This window comes from Thamnophis sirtalis, unplaced genomic scaffold, assembly GCF_051295495.1.
Source record: "Thamnophis sirtalis isolate CommonGarterSnake01/CBP01778 unplaced genomic scaffold, rThaSir2_p1.2 scaffold_3, whole genome shotgun sequence".
NCBI lineage: Eukaryota > Metazoa > Chordata > Lepidosauria > Squamata > Natricidae > Thamnophis > Thamnophis sirtalis.
The window spans coordinates 114,347,688-114,364,714 of NW_028261383.1; the positions used below are offsets into that span (position 1 = coordinate 114,347,688).

Sequence of the window (17,027 nt, forward strand, 5' to 3'; positions counted from 1 at the left end):
TTGTATAATTTACAATCATGTAATTTCAAAGCAATACAGCCTTCCCAGCAGATAAACTCACCCAGCTTGTGTGCCTTCATGGGGGTGATTTTGGATTAGCATGGGATTTCTAACCCACGCTATTTAATCTTGAACACAAACAATTTGATATAATCATTTTTGCAGTAAAGCAGTTTAAAATAAATAACAACAGATTTGAAATTAAGCATGTCCACGCATTCTTCTTATACAAGTCATTTTTTTTTAGTCCTGCTTGGTTTTGCTTGAATAATTTCACCATTAGGAGTGAGACCATATATTTTGCATTTTCTAAACCGCACTCAAGAAAAGAGGTATTGTGCATTTGATAATATTAAAATCTTTCTTTCTCTGAATTGGATTGAAGTTTCTATTTTAAACATAAAGAACAATGTACTTAAAATAATGTATGTGCTGCAACTGCCAAAAAAGCCAACACAGTCCTAGGCGGTATTAACAGAGAAATAAAATTAAGAACACATGAAGTGTTACTACCACTTTATAATGCCTTGGTAAGATAGCACTTAGAATATTGTATCCAGTTTTAGTCACTACAATATAAAAAAGATGTTGAAACTCTACAAACAGTGCAGAGAAAAGCCACAAAGATAATTAAGGAACTGGAGGCTAAAGCATATGAAGAACGGTTGCAGGAGTTGGGCAATTTAATTAAAATAAGGATGAGGGGTGACATGATAGCAGTGTTCCAGTATTTGAGGGGTGCCACAAAAAATAGGGGGTGAACCTATTTTTCAAAACACCAGAAGATAAGACAAGAAGCAATGAATGGAAACTAATCAAGAGAAGCAACCTACAACTAAGGCATTTTACATTTTAAAAAGAGTATTATTATGTCCCCTCCTAAAGTCCTGTGGTTCTTCCTGATTGTGGTTGGGGGTATTTCTGGGAGGGATAAGCAAAGAACATCAAGGACTGTATGCCAAAAGTATACATTCCCAGCAGGCACTACCAAAGGAATGAAAGTCCTTCCACCTGCACAGTTAAAGCGAGAAGACATCTATATTCGGCAGCAATGATATTGGAAGCAGATGATATACAGGTAGTCCTCAATGAGAACTCACAAATGGAACTGGAAATTCAGTTGTTAAGTGAAGCAGTTGTTAAGTGAAACCATGACTATGCTGACAATCTTATTATAGCTTTTCTTTCCTTTGCAGATCTGTGAAGGTTGTAAATGGGAGGATTGGCTGCAAAGTTAGTTTTTCATTACAACTGTAACTGCAACGTGTATGAAGCAGTCAGTAAGTGAGGTCTACCTGTGTAGGATAAAGGAAGTGAATAATCGCTTTAGTGACAATGGTAAGGCAACAATTCATATTGCACAAGACAAAGCAATGGCAAATCACTCCTGCATTTTTACCAAGAAAACCACATGGAATAGAAAACAGAAAATGATTGAGAGTACAATGCTGGGTGATAGGCCCCTCAGGTCAGATGGCATTCCATATGTTATTGGAGAGCTCAGAATCTTTCAGAGTACTAATGGTGTTTTGACATGGCTAGAATTAAAGCCTGTAGGATGTCTAATTGTTATATTGCCCTACAGGAAAAGAAGATCCAAAGCTATAAAGACAGAATTACAGAAGGAACATGGAATGCAAGAAGCAAGAACATGGGGAAGTTCAACAGAATGAAAGATTAAGTGAAATGACTACAAATTGACATTTTAGACATTAGAGAATGGAAATGGATTGAAATTGTATATCTTTAATCAGATCAGACTGTTTAGTATTCAGGACATGAAAAACAAAGAAGGAACGGCACTGCTTTTATAGTTACGACGAATATAGTAAGAACAGTACATCACTACAGTGCAATCAATAGCCAAATAATATTAATGAGCTGTTGTGTATAACCCTTTAATATGGCGATCATTCAAATTTATGTTCCAGCTGCCAATGCAGAAGAAGAGGAAGTTGCTGTATTTTATGATCACGTTCAATTTGGAACCAACAGAAGATGCAAGTAAAACGAGTTTCTTGTGATTGGAGACTGGAATGCCAAAGTTGCCAATACGAAAGAGGAAAACATAATTGGATTGTATGATGCTAAAATGAAGCAGGAGACCAGCTTATAAATTTCTGCCACTCCAATGAATTCTTCATAGCTAATTCAAACAACCAAAAAAATATCTCAATACATTAACATTACCAGATAAAATATGTGGAAATCAAATTGATTTATGTTGTTGCTAAATGAAGTAACTCAATTAGAGCAATAAAGACATGGCCAGGTGCTGACTGTGGAACAGATCCCAAACTGCTCATATGTAAATTCGAAGTTAAACTAAAGAAAAAGAAAACTAGTTAATTTGTACGAGATGATCTTGAAATACACCCATCATTTTCAAGGATGAATTAGGAATTGTTTTGAAGTTCTGAACCTAATTGATAGAAAATGAGAGGAACAGTGGAAAGAATTTAAAGAACGACTTCTTTAAGGATTAATGTGAAAAGAGACTGCCAGAAATGAAGAAACAGAAGAAAGTAAAAAAGGAGTCAAAACAACCATGGAAATTGCCAAGAAGAGAAGCCAAAGCCAAGAAAGACCAAAATCTCAGAAATAAATTTAACAAAAAAATCACAGAGACTTGTTAGTAGAGACAAGAAGCAGGATTTCAACACATGTGTAAAGACACTGAAAATGGAAAAACAAGGAATGTCTTTCAAAAGATCTCTGAATTCAGAAGTAGTTCCAACCTCAAATTGGTATGCTAAAAATACCAATGGACAGATAGCAACAGATTCAAAGGAGATTAAACAAAGATAGGAGTGTACTGAAATACTGTACAGTAAGATGTCAACAACCAAGATCCCTTAGAAAATATTCCTCACTTATAAGAATCTCTAGAAGTAGAAGATGAAGTCAGATCAGCATGCTTTTGACTACCAAGTCTGAAGGCTACAGGAAGTGACAGAATACCCACAGACCTTTGGTAAGTAACAGAAGAAGAATCAGTAAAAGCTCTAACGAAGCTATGCCAGCATATTTGGGGAATGACATAGTGGCCAACAGATTGGAAGAGGTCAATCTATGTACTAATACCAAAAAAGGAGGCTTAACAGAGTGTGCAAAGTATTGTACAGTATCCTTAATTTCACATGCTAGCACAAATAATGCTTAGGATCATCCAATACAGATTAGAGCACTATATGGAAAAAGAGATGCCAGATGTTCAAGCTGGCTTTAGAAAAGGCCAAGAAACATCAGACATTTATGTTGATGCACAATGGATAATTGAGATAGCCCAAAATACTAGAAATAATTTAGCTTGTGTTTCATTGATTATAGGAATGCCTTTGGCTATGTTGAACACATCAAGTTGTAGAAAATGCTCATAAAAATGGGAATCCCATTGTCCTCATGAAAAATTTACATACGTCAGGAATAGGGTTGGGTTCCTGCCAGTTCTAACCTCTTCTATAGAAGAGGTTCCACAAATCTACAGTGCTGTTTAGAACCGGTTTCAGCTCCCTCCCCCTGCCCGTCTGCACATCATCAAGATGAAGAGCAAGAGGAGGAATTCTGGGAGTTGAAGTCCACAAGCCTTAAAGCTGTCAAGTTTGAACACCCCTGGGGTTTTTTTTTCTAAAGGGTTAGGGGTGCAAGGGTTGACAGCTTTGACAGCTTTAAGACTTGCATGCTTCAAATGCCAGAGTTTCTGAGCCAACATTTTGGTTGCTAAGCAAGAGCGTTGTTAAGTGAGTTTCACCACATTTTACAAGTTGGCCACGCCCTTCCAGTCACATGGCTGGCAAGCCACTCCCACTCGGTCATATGGCCAGCAAGCCATTCCCACCTGGTCACATGGCTGGCAAGCCATTCCCACAAAGCAGGCCACACCTACAGAAGAGGTTCTAAAAAAATTTGAAACCCACTACTGGTCAGGAAACTACCGTATAGACAGAACTTTATGAAACAGGCAGGCTCCAGGTTGGCAAAGGAGTGTGACAAGGCTGCATGCTCTCTCCTTATTTATTCAACCTACATGCTGAATTAAGAGAATAGAAAGAAGATGAGTGTGACAAATGGAGGAAGAAGCATCAATAAACTTTGCAATGATGATAGTTGGTTATTAATCACTGATAGTTAAAAATACAAAGGACTTAATAACTAAAATCAAGAAACACGCTGAAAAAAATGGGACTAAGATTGAATTTAAAGAAGAACTAAGGACAACAGGTAGAATAACCAGCCTTAGGACTGATGATGAAGTTATCAAAGTGGTGGATAACGTCTGCTTTTTAGGCTCAACCATCAACGGTTAAGGGACAAGCAAGCAACAAATATGGCACAGACTAGCACTTGAAATACATTATATGAAGGTCTTAAAAAATATTGAAATAGTGGTTGTATCCATACCTACAAAGATAGAATCATGGCATTCTCTATAACATTTGATGGAAGCAAAAATTGAAAGCAGGACGTTGATTCAGCTTTCCATCCTTCCGAGGTCAGTAAAATGAAGGCCCAGATTATTGGGGGCAATATGCTGACTCTGTAAACTGCTGATAAAAGCACTATGAAGCGGTATATAAGTCTAAGTGCTATTACTATTATTGCCACTTTTGAACTTTGGAGTTGGAGAAGAGTTCTGATAATATTATGGGCAGCCATAACAAGTGAACAAATCAATCCAGAGTTCTCACTCAAACATAAATGATCATACTGAAATTCAGACACACATTATGTAAAGATACAGTTTTCTAGTGCTCTAGGCTGAGAAAGGTGGCAATAAAGAGAAAAAACCCAGTGGGAAGGTGAATAGACTCAGTTATAATAGTGATGAGTGTACTATTGGAACACCTGAAAATTCCAGAAAAGGGACAGATCACCAAGGGAAAATCTGTTTCCAGTACCATGATTTGATGACACAATATATCAATCAACTATAATGTAATATATACATTATAGTTGTGTGGTAGGGCAGTGATTAGAATATAGCAATAGCAATAGCAGTAGACTTATATACCGCTTCATAGGCCTTTCAGGCCTCTCTAAGCGGTTTACAGAGAGTCAGCATATTGCCCCCAACAATCTGGGTCCTCATTTTACCCACCTCGGAAGGATAGAAGGCTGAGTCAACCCTGAGCCGGTGAGAATGCCATATTATAGGCTGACTGTAGCCACAGATAGGAGTTTGATCCTGATGGCTCAAGGTTGATTCAGCCTTCCATCCTCCCGAGACCTGTAAAATGAGAACCCAGATTGTTGGGGATAATATACTGACATTTGTAAACTATCAGAGAGTGTTGTAAAGTATTGTGGAGCAATATATAAGTCTATGTGCTATTGCTAAGTGCTATTGCTATATTTTGAAGTAGTCTGTTTCTTTTATAGATTTTGGCATTAGGAGCCACAATTTCTGTACCATTAGATTTTGGGTTAGCTATCAAAATATGGTTACTTGTTCAAAGTAATTTTACAAATTTAGTAAAAATTGTTGTTGTTTTAACCATTCAGTCATGTAGGATGTATCAAATCTTGGTTTTGTGACAAAGTACTGACAAACTACAAGCAAGATGGTGTCCAAGTACAACATGTGTTCTTAAATCAACAGATTTTATCTTGTCAGGAGCCAACTGCTGGTAAAATAAATTAGAGAGGCAGAACTGGGCATTTATCCATCCCGTCTGTATAGTTCTGAAGAGTGGAATATTCTTCAGTTGCAGATCAATGCTGATCAAAATTCTAAACAGCATTTCATTACCTAAATGGAAAGCCAATATCAGAAAGATAATAGAACCATTATCAGCTGCTCCAGATGTTATGTGAAAGTTTGTCCAGAACACTCAGAGAAATTTTATAATATTGGGCCCCAGGGAAGGCTGAAAAATACATTCCTTGGAGGATGTTACAAGTGTATTAAATCAGATATGAGAATAGTAAATTATCTTCTTTACAATTATATGCTGTGGCCAAAAAGCTAGTGCTGTAAAGATTGAGTGATACTCAGGGTGATACTCATACTTTTCATGATTAATGAAAAATGTAAGCATTTGTAAATTAAATAGAAACATTTTTAAAAATCCTTTTGGATGCAAAATTTTAGTGGTATGTATCTACAGGTGAAACTCAAAAAATCAGAATATCATGCAAAAGTTCATTTATTTCAGTAATGCAACTTAAAAGGTGAAACTAATTTATGAGATAGACTCATTATATGCAAAGCAAGATAGTTCAAGCTGTGATTTGTCATAATTGTGATGATTATGGCTTACAGCTCATGAAAACCCCAAATCCACAATCTCAGAAAATTAGAATATTGTGAAAAGGTGCAATGTTCTAGGCTCAAAGTGTCCCACTCTAATCAGCTAATTAAGCCATAACACCTGCAAAGGATTCCTGAGCCTTTAAATGGTCTCTTAGTAGGAATCACAATCATGGGAAAGACTGCTATCCTGACAGTTGTGCAGAAAACCATCGGCACACTCCATAAGGAGGGAAAGCCTCAAAAGGTAATTGCAAAAGAAGTTGGATGTTCCCAAAGTGCTGTATCAAAGCACATTAATAGAAAGTTATGTGGAAGGGAAAAGTGTGGAAGAAAAAGGTGCACAAGCAGCAGGGATGACTGCAGCCTGGAGAGGATTGTCAGGAAAAGGCCATTCAAAAGTGTTGGGGACTTTCACAAGGAGTGGACTGAGGCTGGGGTCAGTGCATCAAGAGCCACCACACACAGACGGATCCTGGACATGGGCTTCAAATGTCATATTCCTCTTGTCAAGCCGCTCCTGAATAACAAACAAGGTCAGAAGCGTCTTACCTGGGCTAAAGAAAAACAGACCTGGTCTGTTGCTCCGTGGTCCAAAGTCCTCTTTTCTGATGAGAGCAACTTTTGCATCTCATTTGGAAACCAAGAACCCAGAGTATGGAGGAAGAATGGAGAGGCACACAGTGCAAGATGCTTGAAGCCCAGTGTGACGTTTCCACAGTCTGTGTTGATTTGAGGAGCCATGTCATCTGCTGGTGTTGGTCCACTGTGCTTCATTAAGTCCAGGGTCAACGCAGCCGTCTACCAGGAGATTTTGGAGCACTTCATGCTTCCTTCCACAGATGAGCTTTATGGGGGTGCTGACTTCATCTTCCAGCAGGACTTGGCACCTGCTCACACTGCCAAAAGCACCAAAACCTGGTTCAATCACCATGGGATTACTGTGCTTGATTGGCCAGCACACTCGCCTGACCTGAACCCCATAGAAAATCTATGGGGCAAAGCCAAGAGAAAGATGAGAGACATGAGGCCGAACAGTGTAGAAGAGCTGAAGGCCGCTATTGAAGCATCCTGGCCTTCCATAACACCTCAGCAGTGCCACAGGCTGATAGCTTCCATGCCACGCTGCATTGAGGCAGTAATTGCTGCAAAAGGGGCCCAAACCAAGTACTGAGTACATATGCATACTTATACTATTCAGAGGTCCGATATTGTTCTATGTACAACCCTTGTTTTATTGATCGCATGTAATGTTCTAATTTTCTGAGATGGTGGATTTGGGGTTTTCATGAGCTGTACGCCATAATCATCACAATTATAACAAATCACGGCTTGAACTATCTTGCTTTGCATGTAATGAGTATCTCATATATTAGTTTCACCTTTTAAGTTGCATTACTGAAATAATGAACTTTTGCACGATATTCTAATTTTTCGAGTTTCAGCTGTATGTGTGTGAGAGGAAGAATGAGTTAAAATATCTAATGAAAGAACCTACCAGCTATTCTGTTTGTGTGTATGCGTGTGTGTGTGTGTGTGTATGGGTTTGTGTGTGTATTTACACATGCTCATAAACATTGCAAAGCAAGGCTGCAATATAAATTAAATATTTTATTTGAATATGATTTATATGCTAAATAATTAGCTGCCTAGGTGCTAAATATTATTTATTAAATATTATTTATTTAAAATGTATGCATAAAGGTATACAATGGCTTTTAAAAATATGTACAGCAATATAGGTTTGTCTAGTAATGTTTTGGAATTAACAAAAGAACTAACAGATGGTAAGTTTGGATTTGCAGTAAGTATATCTTTAAAATATATTTTTAAACTTTGTGCTTCCACTTCTTAAAGATCCCTGAGCATTAGATAAATTTTTGAGATTTTGTTGCAAGAATTAAGCAATTGCGGGGGGGGGGGGGAATCCTTACGGGAGACATAGGAAAATACATTTTAGAGTATTAAATGATGGAACTCTTCAGACAAAACAACCAAAATGCAGATAAAGGAGACAATGGCAGAGGTAGAGCTTCAGAATTCTTTTGTTCATAGGAGCTTCAGAACACTCTATTTTTAGAAACCTTCAGAGGAAAAACAGAGCAATTTATCTTCTGCTGGATATGAAACTATACTTAGTCTATAAGACTTCATTTCTTGGTAACAGCAAGAAATGAATTTAATATTTTGATCTTAGCAGAGCAGCACTTTACGCACCATGGTAATCTGAAACGAAGTCTGCATCTTAATATTAAGACAAAATTTTAGAAAAGGTTGAATAAATGCATAGAACAAAACTAGATTCTCCTTTTATCCATAGGTTCAAACACTGATCAATTCAAGTGACAAAACATTCCAAAATCTAAATAGAACAATATGGTACATTATTTTTTTTAAAGCAAATTAGTATAATCTAATTGAATATGACAAAGAAATACAATATATTTCTCACTTATTAGCAAACATAAGATATATTTATTACTCATTAATACATGTGACAGAATAAGAGTCACAAGAAGTTATAATCCTCTAGGTTTTTTTAAATGTATATTGGCACTGAACAATTTGCTAGTTTTTCCAAAACAATCATTCTGACCACCATCTCCTCCTTTTCTTGCTCCTCCTTTCTTTGGACTGGTGGGCTGCACAAGGTTGCTTGGCAGGTTCCAGGCCTCACGTGCAGGCCTGCTTTAGATCCATCTATCAGAAAGATCTACTGAATTATTTATTGATTTCACTTTGATTTGTATACTTCTTTATTTAGATGTTTCAGAAGACCAAGTGAGAAATTGCAGCTCCAAAACATTTTCCGTTTTCTTATTTTATTGTATTAAGATGCTTAGTTTACACAATTCTATATATTGGACCTGATGGACTATGTGCCTACTTCTTAAAAAAGCTTTCCACTGCCATAGCAGAACCTCTAAGCATAATCTTTGAAAAATCTTTCAGGACCAGCTCCTTCCCCAACCTATGGTCACTAGACACACTCATCCCTATCTTCAAAAAGGGAGACCCCAGCCTAATTGAAAATTACAGACCAATCTCTTTATGTTGTGTCAACTGCAAAGAAAGTGCAGATGCATGGAATCAATCATAAATTAATCCATTACCCTCCACTGAGAGACAAACAACCTGCTCTCTAACAAACAATTTGGTTTCAGAAAAAATATGTCCTGTAATCTGCAACTCCTACACTGCAAAAACATATGGACTACACATCTCGATCAGGGCAAAGCAATAGACGCAATTTACATAGACTTCTGTAAAGCCTTTGATTCAGTGGTACATGATAAACTACTTCTAAAACTAAAATCTTATGGCATTTCTGGACCCCTGCATAATTGGATAGCAGCGCTTCTGTCAAACAGGCAACAAGTGGTCAAAATAGGGAGAATCCTATCAAATCCTGTACCTCTTAACAGCGGTGTCCCCCAAGGTAGGGGGACTGTCTACTGTTGACCTCACTCCATTCCTAAGAGGACTGTAAGAGGTGTGCACAAGCACACCAAAGTGTCTATTGTCCCTGTCCTAATGTCCCCATTTATTCGTATCCATTTCCTGTTTTCATAATCATGTTTATACATATCTGTTATCTTATACATGTTTGACAAATAAATAAATAAATAAATAAAATGAATTCTCATAATTCTGATATTATTTTCATTGAAGCTACTCTGAGTAGGTTAGAAAGTCTCATCAACTATTATATTTACATTTTAAAGACTGAGTGAATTATATAAAGAAGTTAGAATTTCCTCCAAAAGGGGCATTTTTTAATGTAAAACACACTCAGATGTTATGCTTAGCTATGCCCCAGCGAGTCAAGTTTGACTCCTTGTGATTATGTGGAACAAACTTTGCAGCAATTATCTTTTAAAGAGATAATCTGCAGTTTTTATCTGCTGTCTTCCCTTTCTTTTATTTTGCTCAATTATGCCAAACATGCTATTTGTTTTTAGTTTATCATCTGCTCACATCATCTGCTCAAAATATATGAATTTCTACTTGCCACTGGTCTACAAACGATTGATTCTCCTTGCAGTCCATGGTACTCTTGGTAACAATTTCCAAATCCATGATTCAAAAATATTTATCTTCTTTCTTTTTCAGTGTTCAGCTTTCATGCTGTGCATTACCAACACAAGGATCATTGCTTTTATTATTCTGATTGTTATTGACATGTAAATGTCTCTGTAATTTATTTCAGAGCATTTACATTTAAACTCTGGCACAAACATATGCCATAACTGTCTCTTTTGGTTGCTGTGATCCTCATAACATCTCTTTCATTTGATCCCAAGCCTATATTTGAAGCACTATTAAATCACCTTTTGTTGTAATAGTTGAAAACTTATCCAACATAGATTTTGCCATGGGTATGCTCTGATGCATTTAAATTTATAAACTGTAAACTATTTTCATTCAGTGATCTCCAAACGAAACTATCTGGTAACTATGGTGGAGTAGAGGTCCCAACCTCTGGGCTGTAGCCCATTAATGGTCTATGTGCTATTTTGCAATTAAGCCATGGAAACGGTGGGTGAGTGAACATGCATGCACATCCTCACTTGCAAGAGCAGTGGGCGAGTGCTTGTATGCGTGCTCATTTGCATGAGTGACGTGTGTACACCATTCGCACAAATGGAGCCACATGCATGCTTGTTGTGTGCTCATAAAGAACCATCCCTTCTCTCCCACCACCCTACCCCGCCAGTCTGCAAAGCCGGAAAGGTTGAACTCTATGCTACAGGAACATATCTCAAATCTGTCAGAGACACTAGCAAATGCCTAGTAATGATTGTTGTTCCTACAATCATTCTCCCCACTAAGGTGGGGAGAAGGCCTGGGCCACCCAGGTATAATGGAGACCAGGACATGTCCCCAGCAATGCTCTGTTTAATGACTCTCACAGTCGCCGAATAAGCACCACTGCGAGAGGTGGCTTTGTAGTTTTTGAATGAAGCAGTCACTTGGCATTTTGCTTAATAACCACTTTATTCAATGATCAAGATACTGGGCCTAGCTGTGTTTGTAAATGGAGGACTACTTATATCATTTAAAGATCTAAGATCTCTTTCAAAATAAAAACTTCCACAAAGTAGACATCAACATTCAATTAAGAGGCCAATCTGAATATTTTTTCCTGGCACCCAAATTTCTGTAGATAGGAAACAGGCATAAGGACACATAACACCATAAAAGCTAAACGCAAACTGTAGTCCTTGTGCTTTCATCATGTAGAAATACTAGTCAGATAGTTTCCCTTGGATATCACTGAATAAGAAGAGTTTATAGTTTAAATTCATAAATTTAAACCAAACTAATTTAAAATTGCATATAAAATACCATCCCTGCAATAAGGGAGAAATCTGATTAGGACTGCAGTGGTTAGAAATTTCTCCTTCCTCCAGGCTATTTTCCTGATAACTATTTTCCCTTTGTCTTCAGATCTGTTCAATTCAAATCACTGACAATAAAGAGAGGGGGAAAAATCCTGCTCCATCTCTTTGCATTTCCTATAAAGGGAAGCTGCAAAGTTAGCAAGCCACCTTTTCCCCTTGAAAGATCTGATGCATGGGAGCTAACAACCAATGTGAGGCAGGAGTTCCTCCAAATGAGACTTCTTAGAATGTACAAAAAGTAGTAACAGTATCAAAACAAAAAATTAAACAAAACCAGTTTGAGTTGTAGTTTCAAATAAACCACAACCAAGCCAGAAATACACTGATTTAGCTTCTGAACACAGACAAAAAGTTTGGCAATGGTTTTTTACCTGTTTTAGAGTTTTTGTATGGAAAAGTCTTAGGTGTCACTCTGAGAAATAATATGAAAGGGAAGGTATTCAGCAGAAAAGCCAATAGGAAAGAAGCTTTTCTTTGCTATTTTGCTAACCAACCTGAAACCTACTACTACTTCTCCTTATTTTTTTAAGCTACTCAACAGAATGTTATGCATCTTCCACATAGAACAAAGGGCTATACTGTTAATACTCTTTTTTATGGCAAGATTGTTTTATCAAGATCAATTTTAATTAAAGGCACATAACAGAAGACTGATAACAAATAGTATACATATTAGTTGGTATAAATGACAGTATTTTTCATACTGAGGTTTATAGAGTAAAATGAAAATGTCAGGGTTCCGCTAATGTTGCAATTACAGAAAACTTCATGCCATGGGGGGGGAAAAATCAAAATTAAGTAGATACTATTTAAGGCATCAAAATAAGATTGTTGTTTTTGTACCTCTGCATATTTATCTAACAATATCTTTATGCCCAGATTATCCATACATAAGAGATGCAGACATTCACAGATTGTGTTCAAGACCTCAAAGGCCAAGTATTGTGATATAATTAGGAGCTGCCAACTTGCCAGTAAAACTAAGAGTTTTTGGAAGAGTTCTAGGTACAAGTAGTCTTGTTTAGCTACTGCCTTCTACAGCAACTGTTCACAGTTATGATGAAAAAATAACTTTGTGGCCTATCCTTGCATTTACAGTGCATTCAGAAAGCATTCAGACCAGGGGTGGGTTTCAAAAATTTCAGCAATGGGTTTTCTGCTCAGTTGTTGGGTGGGCGTGGCCATGGTGGGCGTGACCTAGTCGACCTCCTGCGTGACCCAACAAAAGCGCGCACGACAAAAGCATGGTGACAAAACCGCGTCGCTAAAACCATGACGTCATCAACACGCTGACAACAGCACGTCGACAACAGCGTGTCGACAGAAGGGCGATTTACAACAGCGCGTCGACAGAAGGGCGATTTAAGTTAAGGTAAGGGTTAGGTTTAGGTTAGGTTTAGGTTTAGGGTTAGGGTTAGGGTTAGGGTTAGGTTTAGGGTTAGGGTTAGGTTTACAGCACCCTTCTGTCGGCGCGCTGTTGTCGGCGGGATTCAGCGCTCATTCGTCGGCGCGGTTCAGAACTTGTGGTTTTGTCACCGCGGTTTAGTCGGGCACGCTTTTGTCGGTCGCCCTTTTGTCGGTGAACCAACCTCCTGCACCACAGCAGAGAGGCCATTTTTGCCTTTCCCAGGCTCCGGAGGCTTTCCTCAAGCCTTTGGGAAACTGAAAACTACCTCCCCTAGGCTCCAGAGGCCTTCCAGAAGGACCATTTTCCTCCTCCCTGAGCCTCCGTGTGGGCCCTGCATTTACCTCACATCCAAAATGGACCCCATGAAGACTCCTGGGAGGGGCATGGTGGGGTGGCAGGAGCGTGGCATGGTAGGCGGGACCAGCCAAGGGTGGGATTTGGAGGTTCTCTGAACTGAACCCGGGTGAACCCGTAGCAGCCCATCCCTGATTCAGATCCCTTCACTTCTGTCAATTTTGTTATGCTACAGCCTGATTTTACAGTTGTTTTACATTTTTTTCTCATTAATCTACACTCACTATCCCACAATGACAAAATGAAAACAGAACTTTGGAAATGTCTGTAAATAATCTTTTTAATGAAAATACAAATTTCATTTGGCATTAATTACTCTGGCATGAGAGCCATTTTGGTCTAGTGATTAACTGGCTAGAAACCAGGAGCCTATGAGTTCAAGGGTCGCCTTAGACATGAAAGTCAGCTAGATGACTGGGTCAGTCACTCTCACTCAGCCCAACTTACATCAAAGGTTGTTTTTGTGAGGAAGGAATATTAGATCTTTTCACTGCTTGCATTATTTTTTTAAAAAAATAATAAAGGCAAGATGAAAAATAAAAAATAAAATAAAATTTACCAGCTTTAGATAAAACAAGCTATTAGCTACATTTTGCCAAACTAAGTGCAAAATTTGAAGACAGAACACACCCCTGTGCTAAATTCATTCATAAATTTCAGTGACAAAATACTCAGGGAGGCATGGGGAGCCTATGTTATATTCTTTTAGAAATATCACCATCCAACCATGGTCTTCTCTGCCGCTGAATTAAATGCTATTCTCCAATCCTTCACTTAACGCAAATCCTTACTAACGAAGGGGAATATATGTGTCCTGGGATAATATTGCAGGAGTTGGGTCGATCACCGGGACCAGAGGCTTTGTCTTTCGAACTTTTGGACTCATACACTAATTGTTACTGTATACATTTTGCTCTCCTAAATACTGATTGCTCATCTGCCTCTGTTCCAATTTATTGTTAATGATATGGTTCTGATTTTTTGTGTGTGCAGCACATGACAAGCAAACAGACCATTCAATTCCTTCAACTTTACCATCCTTCATCCATCAATCGTGGTAAGAAAACAAGAATGGGTAGGTTTTCACGTGCAAGTTATGTCTCTTCTCATTTCTGTCATATGTTAAATAGTGTAGAAAAATAATATATTTTGATTGGTATGGAGTTGAAATAATCAGCACTTTTACTCCAATTTCTCCTCTTCCTTTTTTTCCTCTTTGCATAGGTAACAACTTTCACATTCCTCCATTCTTTGGTTGAAAGGCAAGTCAAGATCTGGAGGGAGACAATTGCAGAAGAGCAATAGACGCGGCTGCCTGGATCTGGAATGGAGAAAGTGTGCCTACATCAACCTGAAACTACTAGTAAGCCCCACTCAGACCTGACCATTTACTGTTGACCTGAGTTCACCACCTTTATGGGTGATAAAAGCATAACAAATTTTACACACCTTGCATGAAGTCAGTTTAAAGAGTTCAAGGTTACCTCAGCCTTTCATTCTTCTAAGGTCAGTAAAATGAGCAATCAGATTGTTGGGGGCAATATGCTGACTCTGTAAATTGCTTGGAGAGAGCTGTGAAGTAGTATAAGTCTAAATGCTAATGCTGTTGCTACTCATTGGCTGGAGTAAAAATGAAGGCAGAAAAAGGATATTGCCAAGCAGGGACGTGCAGTCAGGGGAGGCAGGGGAGGCAGAGCCTCACCACTGTTATCATGAAAAGAAAAAAAATGTAAAAGGAAAAAGACAAGAGCTGAGGTCAGGCTGAGCTAGTTGCTGCCAGAGTCACCAGGGATGACTCTGCTTAGTGCTTAACTGTTTAAAAAAGCCTCTAAAAAGTGCCCTCTACAGAAGATGGCAGGAGAACGATGTGCCTCATCTAGTCTGGCGTTTTATGATCACTCGAGCAGAGTTAAGCAAGGGTTAAAAGCCAAAAAAATCCTGACGTAATGAGGCACATCGTTCTCTTGCCTCTTGCCTCCTCCTGTAGAGGCTTTTTTAAACAGTTAAGCACTAAGCAGAGTCGTCCACTGTGACTCTGGCAACAACTATCTCAGCCTGACCTCAACTCTTGCCTTTTTCCTTTTACATTTTTTTTCTTTTCATGATGGCAGGCAAGAGCAGAGTTGAAATCCTCTCTGAAACAGCTGGAAAAGGTACATGTGGGTCGGAGGGAGGGGGAGGAATTCAAACTTCATCCTCCTGGTGCAACTTTGTGTGTGTGTGTGTGTGTGTTTGAGAGGGGGGGAGGGAGCATATTGAGACAGTTCAACAGCATATTGAGAGCATATTGAGACAGTGTATGCACTATGTAACACTCTAATACTATGCCTTTGGGTCTTCTGAAATTTTAATTATCTAATCATAAGAAAAAACAATGAATTTCCACTTCTACTTACACCTGCCAGCTAAATTGCTGCTAGTGGTATTGCTAACATGGGCTGAGGAGGAAAACCTAAATTTTCTGAATCCTGGTGCAACTCTGTGTGTGTGTGTGTGTGTGTTTGAGAGAGGGGGGAGGGTGGGAGAGAGCGAGGAAGAGGGGAAGGGAGAAGAAAAAGAAAAAGAAAGAAACATATTTAGCAAAGGAGAAAAACAAATGCTGTCGCTTTAAATCGGAACTGAGCATGTCTGGCTGTGGAATTCTGGGAGTTGAAGTCCACAAGTCTAAAAAAAAATGCTGCCTCACCAGCCATAAAGCTCACCGCACGTCACTGTTGCCAAGCCATATTTGTGCATGGTTAGACGTCTGTCCTTAGATATTAACATTTTGACAGACACTAATTATTTAAAGAAGCACCAACAACTAGTGAAGGAACAGATTTGTCTTGTAGGTTATTCACAAGAATACTATTTGAGAAGGAACATCTGTTTTTTAGACATGTAATATAGAGAGTCTTCGACTTAGAATCACAATTAAGCCCCAAATTTCTGTTGTTAACTGATTCATTTGTTAAGAGAGTTTTACTTAAGAGAGTTTTCTTAAGAGAGTTTTTAGAGCCGAGGTGGTGCAGTGGTTAAATGCAGCACTGCAGGCTACTTCAGCTGACTGCAGTTCTGCAGTTCGGCTGTTCAAATCTCACCGACTCAGCCTTCCATCCTTCCGAGGTGGGTAAAATGAGGACCCGGATTGTTGTTGGGGGCAATATGCTGACTCTGTAAACCGCTTAGAGAGGGCTGAAAGCCCTATGAAGCGGTATATAAGTCTAACTGCTATTGCTATTTACCTCATTTTATGACCTTTCTGGCTACAGTTGTTAAGTGAATCATTGCAGTTGATGAGTTAATAAATTGGTTGTTAAGTGAATCTGGCTTCCCCATTGATTTTGCTTATCAAAAAGTTGCAAAAAGTGATCACATGACACCCAGGAATGGTCATAAGTATGAACCAGTTGCCAAGCATCTGAATTTTGATCACATGACCATGGAGATGCTGCAAAAGTCATAACTGGGCAAAATAGTCATAAGTCACATTTTTCAATGCCATTGTAACTTTGAATGGTCACTAAGTGAACTTTTGTAAGTCAAGGTCTACCTGCATAAGAAATTACATAAATAATCAGTGATGACTGAAAAATTGAAAGTGAAGGAAACCATAAAAATGTTCATGAAA

At 38.5% G+C, this 17,027-nt stretch overlaps 1 protein-coding gene across 8 annotated transcripts in view; it reads right to left on the minus strand.

The window, feature by feature from the left end:
• Positions 1–17,027, minus strand: part of WIZ (WIZ zinc finger) — a 68,561-nt gene that overhangs the window by 33,532 nt on the left and 18,002 nt on the right. The gene's annotated exons all lie outside the window — the stretch shown is intronic.